This window comes from Marmota marmota, unplaced genomic scaffold, assembly GCF_001458135.2.
Source record: "Marmota marmota marmota unplaced genomic scaffold, marMar, whole genome shotgun sequence".
Classification (NCBI taxonomy): domain Eukaryota; kingdom Metazoa; phylum Chordata; class Mammalia; order Rodentia; family Sciuridae; genus Marmota; species Marmota marmota.
This window is the reverse complement of record NW_026000229.1, coordinates 7,461,117-7,467,783: the sequence shown is the minus strand read 5'-3', so window position 1 is coordinate 7,467,783 and position 6,667 is coordinate 7,461,117. Positions and strand designations below refer to the sequence as shown.

At 41.9% G+C, this 6,667-nt stretch overlaps 1 pseudogene; it reads left to right on the top strand.

Annotated features, from left to right (window-relative positions):
* Positions 1 to 444: 444 nt before the first annotated feature.
* LOC107137570 lies at positions 445 to 1,244 on the top strand (annotated as a pseudogene).
* The last annotated feature ends 5,423 nt before the right edge of the window (positions 1,245 to 6,667 follow it).

The window sequence follows — 6,667 nt, the reverse complement described above, 5'->3', positions numbered from 1 at the left end:
AAAGGAAAGAAATAAGAAAGATCAGAGCAGAAATAAATGAAATAGAAGCTAGGTGTGGCGTCCTATGCCTATAATCCCAGCAATTCAGGAGGGTGAGCAGGAGGATCAGAAGTTCAAGGCAAGCCTCAGCAATTTAGTGAGATCCAGTCTCACAATAAAAAGTAAAAGGGGCTGAGAATGGGCTGGGGTTGTGGCTCAGCAGTAGAGCGCTTGCCTAGCACATGTGAGGCACTGGGTTGGATCCTCAGCACCACATAAGCTTTTAAAAGAGTATGTATGTAGGGCTAGGGATGTGGCTCAGTACAGGGAAGGAGGATAAGAGGGAGAGAAAACCTGAATAAATAAAACTAGAGATGAAAAAGAAGATTTACAACTGATACCATAGAAATTCAAAGGATCATTTTGGGGAAAACTATATGCTATAAATTGAGACATTTAGAAGAAATGGACAAATATTTGGACACATATCACCTATCAAAATTGAACCAAGGCGGTGACAGAGCTGGGCCATGGCTAGAGGAAGAGCACTCAGTCGCACAACACGAAGTCAAATGCCAGGGGAAGTCATTAGCCAGAAACCACAGGAAATGAGAGAAGAAAACAAACGCGCGGGGACAGTAACCTCCGTGAGGTCCAAGGGATGGAAGAGGAAAGACACCAGGAAAGGTCCCGCGGCACCTTTTCCACATCAAAAATCGGAAGCAGCAGAACCTTTAAAACTTCAACTTCGTCTTTTGATTCTACCAGTGCAGCCAAGGAGACCTTGAAAAAGCCCCTCAAGGGCAAAACGGCCCCTCGGAAAAAAGCTCAAGGAAAAACACAACGGAATTGCAAACTCAGATTTGTACCGGGTCCGAAGGAGCTCCGGGAAGAGCAGTCTGAAGAAAGTGAGCCGCAGTCTGAAGAAAGGAAGAAATGAGCTGCTCCAAAGTGGGGAGGAAGAAGGCTTAATCAGGGACGTGAGGCAAAGTCAGGGACGTGACTGTCACCAAGCCATTCTCCCAGGGCGACCTTAGGTCACTGACACCAAGAAGCTGGAGGCTCTCTCTGTACGCACAAGACCCGGCCACAGGCTGCTACAAGGACTATTTTCAGTATCTGAGCAAAACCTACTGCCTGGGCGACACCAGAGACGGTTTGCCGGAAAGACTGATCAATAGCAGCAAAAGCGGAACGGCCAGACCAAACTGCAGGACGTCCACCTGCCACTGACGCCTGCCTTCAACTCCCGGGAGCTGCTGTAAGACTATGGAGACCGCAGCTGGGCCTCCGTGGAGGCCTAGCATGGCTGAAGTATTAACCAGCGCCGGGCGCCCTCCCAGCCCCACCTCTCCTTCTTCAAAGGACAAAGTGTCCTCAAGGGAAAATGATTGTGGGGGGCGAGGGTACTGGGGAATGAACTCAGGGGCACTCAACCACTGAGCCACATCCCCAGCCCTATTTTGTATTTTATTTAGTGACAGGTCTCACTGAGTTGCTTTGCGCCTTGCTTTTGCTGAGGCTGGCTTTGAATTCACGTTCCTCCAGTCTCAGCCTCCCCAGCCACTGGAATTAAAGTTGTGCACCACCATGCCCGGCTGGGAAATGATTTTTTTTCTTTTTTTAATGCACTTGATCTTAGGAGATTACTTAAGATGTTTTTAAAAAAGTCCTTTAAGATGCCTTTTCACTGTAGTATTTAAAGGTTTCCAAGGTGGACTCGAACAGATGGACTTACATTAACAAAACTTTTATATTCTAGTTGTTGTGTACCTTTTTTTGCATTAAGTTGAACATTTGTGCTTCCTGTGCATGCGATCAAAGACTAAGCACAGGTTTTACAGGAAAGAGTTAAACATGAACTAGGGCTAGGTGCAGTGATACATGCCTGTAATCCCAGCACCTTGCGAGGCTGAGGCAAGAGGGTTGCAAGTTCAAAGCCAACCTCAGCAATACCAAGGCACTAACAACTCAGTGAGACCCTGTCTCTAAATAAAAATACAAAATAGGTCTGGGGAATGTGTTATAGTGGCCAAGTGCCCCTGAGTCCGATCCCCAGTACCTCCCCCGTGCCTGAAAAAAAAAAAAAAAAACAACCATGAACTAGGAAGCAGGGTGAGTCTAGTGACTCTAGTTGAAGAGCCAGGACTGCTGTCACACCCTGATATCAGAGGACAGGTGGGTGTGTGCGGACACTGCCTCCCACAGCCGGGCCAGGATATCTCCAAGCTCTTGTTCTCTTCAGGATTTGACAGGCACACATTGAAGTGTATGAATTTTTTAAAAAAGTGAATAGTCTTCCTCTCTGCTTTCTTGAAAGCTTACTGATTCGTGGCCCAGGGGCACAACAGGGCACAGATTTTCTCTTCCATAGGCGGGTGCTTTTCTGGGCACCTAGAAGCATCAGGATGAGTAGTCACTCTAGAGGTGGGCAGGGACAAATGCTGCTCCCTGCACCTGCCAGGGCAGGGCTTCCTGAAACTGGGTTAATTCTTTATAGAAATGTGAACATTGAGTTTATTTTAAAAACTAATAAAAAAAATTTAAAAAGGAAAAAAAAACATAGAAAACAACTCAGATGCATATAGGTCTTGAAGTAAGTGAGGTGGCTGCAATTTTGTTGTTATTGTTGTTTTGTAGAAGGGATTTGAGATGATACTTTATTCTAAACAAAAATAACATTTTATAGAGGGACCAGATATTATTTAGGCAATCCTCCCTCCCAGTTCTGCTAGGTTGAAAATTCCAGACCTGCTGTGGAGGCCTTCTGTTTGTCAGAACACCAGGTGTCCTGCCTGTGAAGAACAGCCATAACCTGAATTGTGAGCTTAGAGCTCAGGACATCGCCCAGCCTCCACCATCAGCCTCAAAGAAAGGCATCAGGGGCACAGGGGAACAGGCAGGGGCCACAGCCAGGGAGCAAGGACAAGGCTCCTATTCTCAGCTTGAATGTGATAGCAGAAGGGGTAGCTGGCTTCCTCTTCCCTCCCCAGGGAGTCTGATTCTCCTCACTGCTCACCTTCAGTCCACAGGGCTGGAGCTCCTGTCCACACTGGTCCCAGGTAAATGTAAATGGAGAGAGGTGTGAGAACCTGTCCTCATCCTTATCCCCATCTTGGGCCTCCAGCCAGTGTTATCTAAGAAAGTCTCCCCCCCCACCCCCACTAGTCTGATCAATGGTCATCAAATTGGAGGAGGATCTGACAGGAGTAATTAAAGGTGAGATAAAATGTCTTGGTTGTACCCATTTGTGGTTTAGCTTTGTATTTAAGCAAACAAACAAAAAAGGGAAATAAACTTAAAAATATTTGTCATCATAAAAATGAAACAAAAATTAAAACATTTGTTGCCAAAAAAAAAAAAAAATTGAACCAGGAAGCTATATAAAACCTAAATAGACTATAATAATAAATAATTACATCAAATCAGTAATAAAGTTTCCCAATAAAGAAAAGCCCAGGACAAGATGGTATCACTGCTGAATTTTATCAAACCTTTAAAAAAGGACCACCATTGCTTCTCAAGCTGTTCCACCGAATTGAAAGGGAGAGAAACCTTCCAAACTCATTCTAAGAGACCAGCATTATTCAGTTACCAAAACCTGACAAAGACACAATAGAAAAAAAAAATATAGACTCATATCCCTGATGAACACAGATGCAAAAATCCTCTACAAAATACTCACAAATGGAATTCCACAACACAACAAAAAGATCACACTCCACAATCAAGTTGGTTTCATTCCAGGAATGCAAGGATGGTTCAACATGCGCAGATCAATAAACATAACACATCACATAAATAGAATCAAGGACAAAAGTCACATGAACAACTCAATAGATACAGAAAAGGCATTTGATAAAATTCAACATCTCTTCATGATAAAAGCCCCAAACAAATTAGATATAGAAGGATCACACCTCAGTATGATAAAGGCTATATATGATAAACCCATAGCCAATATCATGCTGAATGGGGAAAAACTGAAAAAATTTCCTCTAAGATTAGGAACAAGATGAGGGTGTCTGCTTTCATTGTTCTTATCCAATGTAGTACTAGAAATTTTGGCCAGAGCAATTAGGCAAGAGAAAGAAATAAAAGGCATAAAAATAGGAAAGGAGGAAGTTAAATAATCCCTGTTTGCAGATGATATGATGTTATACTTAGAAAAACCTAAAGATTCCTTCAAAAGATTATTAGAACTGATAAATTCAGTAAAGTGGAAGGATACAAAATCAACATACAAAACTGAGTAACTTTTGAGTACATGCCTGTAATCCCAGTGATTTAGAAGGTTGAGGCAGGAGGATTGCAAATTCAAGGCCAGCCTTGGAAATTTAGTAAGACCCAATCACAAAATAAAAAAATAAAAAAGGCTAGGAATGTATCTCAGTGGTAGAGCATTTGCCTAGCATGCACAAGGCCCTATGTTTAATCCCATAACTGAAAAAAAATTAGTAGCTTTTATATATACACCAATAATAAGTTTGCTGAGAAAGACACCAGGAAAACAATTCCATTTAAAACAAATAAACAAACAAACAAACAAAAAACTTGGAATAAATCTAACTAGCCCACCTCAGCACACCACAGCCCGCCACTCTGGACAGAGGAATAAACCTAACTAAGGATGCAAAATACCTCTGTAATAAAAATTACCAAACACTGAAGAAAGAAATTGAAGATACTAGGAGAAAGATCTTCCAAGGTCATGGATTAATATTCTTCAAAAGTCCATACTACCCAAAACAATTTATTAATGCACTGTCCATCAAAATATATTAACATTCTTCACAAAGTTAGAAAAAACAATCCTAAAATTCACATGGAAGCACAAAAGACCCCAAACAGCCCAAACAATCTTGAGCAAAAAGAATAAAGCTGAAGGGGCTGGGGTTGTGGCTAGTGGTAGAGCACTTGCCTAACACACATGAGATACTGGGTTTGATCCCCAGAGCCACATTAAAAAAAAAAACAAAAAACTAAATAAACAAAATAAAGCTATTGTGTCCATCTGCAAATAAAAAAAATAAATAAAGCTGGAAACATCACAACACCTGGTTTCAAGGCAGCCTACATCCCACAGTAACCAAAACAGCATGAGGTTAGCATAAGGACAGACACATTGACCAGTGAGACAGAATAGATTACCCAGAAATACCGCCACACATCTACAGCTAACTGATTCTTGACAAAGGTGCCAAAAACATACACTGAAGAGAGGACAACTTCTTCAACAAATGGTGCTGAAAAAACTAGAATCCAAACAAACAGGATTGAACTTAGATCTCTCTCTAACCTTTCCCAAAAATCAACTCAAAATGAATCGAAGTCCTGAAACTCTAAAACTAGAGGAAATGCTTCAAGATATTGGCACAGGGCCAGGCATGGTGGCAAACGCCTGTGATCCCAGCAGCTCCAGAGGCAGAGGCAGGAGGAGCTGAACCCAGACTAATTCTATTTTAAGATGGGGAGCCATCTCATCAAAAAGTCGTGAAAATTAATTTTTGTTTTACTATAAATTACTGTGATTTCTAAACTTGTTTGGAATTCCTGCCCATGCCTTGAACTCACCCATGCCTGGCTTTCCCTGACCAGATAACAACCCTCTAAAACCTTAGTGGCACCTCATAAATCCTGGCTCCCCCTGACCAGATAACAACCCTCTCTGAAACCTCAGTGGCACCTCATAAATTCTAATGTTGGGATCTGAATTTACTCCCTAACTTGAAATATCATGCCATGTAGACCATTAATCTGCTATCTGCCTTTGTATTATGCTTGTCAGAATCCTATTATCTGTAAGTTCTCAAGACACCCACCCTTGCAACTTTTTGTGCTACAAAATCGTGTTCCTGGAAAGCTGGGGTACTGATCTCTAGCCTGGGGTTTCCAGGAGAGACAGTCCTGGCCAGCTCTGGTGTAAACAAATACAAACTTGCTTTAATTTGATTTAAAATTGGAATTGGTGGTCTTTTCTTTGTGTTGGGGTTTCACAGAGGAAGGTGAATTCAAAGCTAGCCTCAGCAATTTAGCACAGTGCTAAGCAACTCAGTAAGACCCATCTCTAAATAAAATACAAGATAGGGCTGGGGATAAATAGCCAACTATCAACTCAGAGCACTTACAAATTGTTAGTATGTTTGATATGTTTCAATAATTTTTATTTTTAACTGGAGATTGAACCCAGGAGTGCTCTACCACTGAGACACACCCCCAGCCCTTTCTCTATTTTTAATTTTTTTTTTTAGTTGTAGATAAACACAACGCCTTTATTTATTTATTTTTATGTGGTGCTGAGGATCGAACCCAGTGCCTCACATGTGCTAGGCAAGTAGTCTACCACTGAGCCACAACCCTAGCCCCACTTTTTTATTTTGAAACAGGGTCTTATTAAGTTGCCCAGGCTGACCTTGAACTTGTGATCCTCCTGCCTCAGACTTCTAAGTAGTGAGATTACAAGTGTGCTTGTAGTTTTGTTTTGTTTTGTTGTGGTGCTGGAGATTGAACCCAGGGCCTTTTGCATGCAAGGCAAGCACTCTACAAACTGAACTATATCCCCAGCCCGTGCATGTAGTTTTGCTATTTAAAATATCCTATTTTGGCGTGAGGGATTCTTCAAGTTGAGTTTTGACATGACCCAACTAGTCTTTGGTAACTCTGTTTTTCTGCTAAGAAAATATTCCAG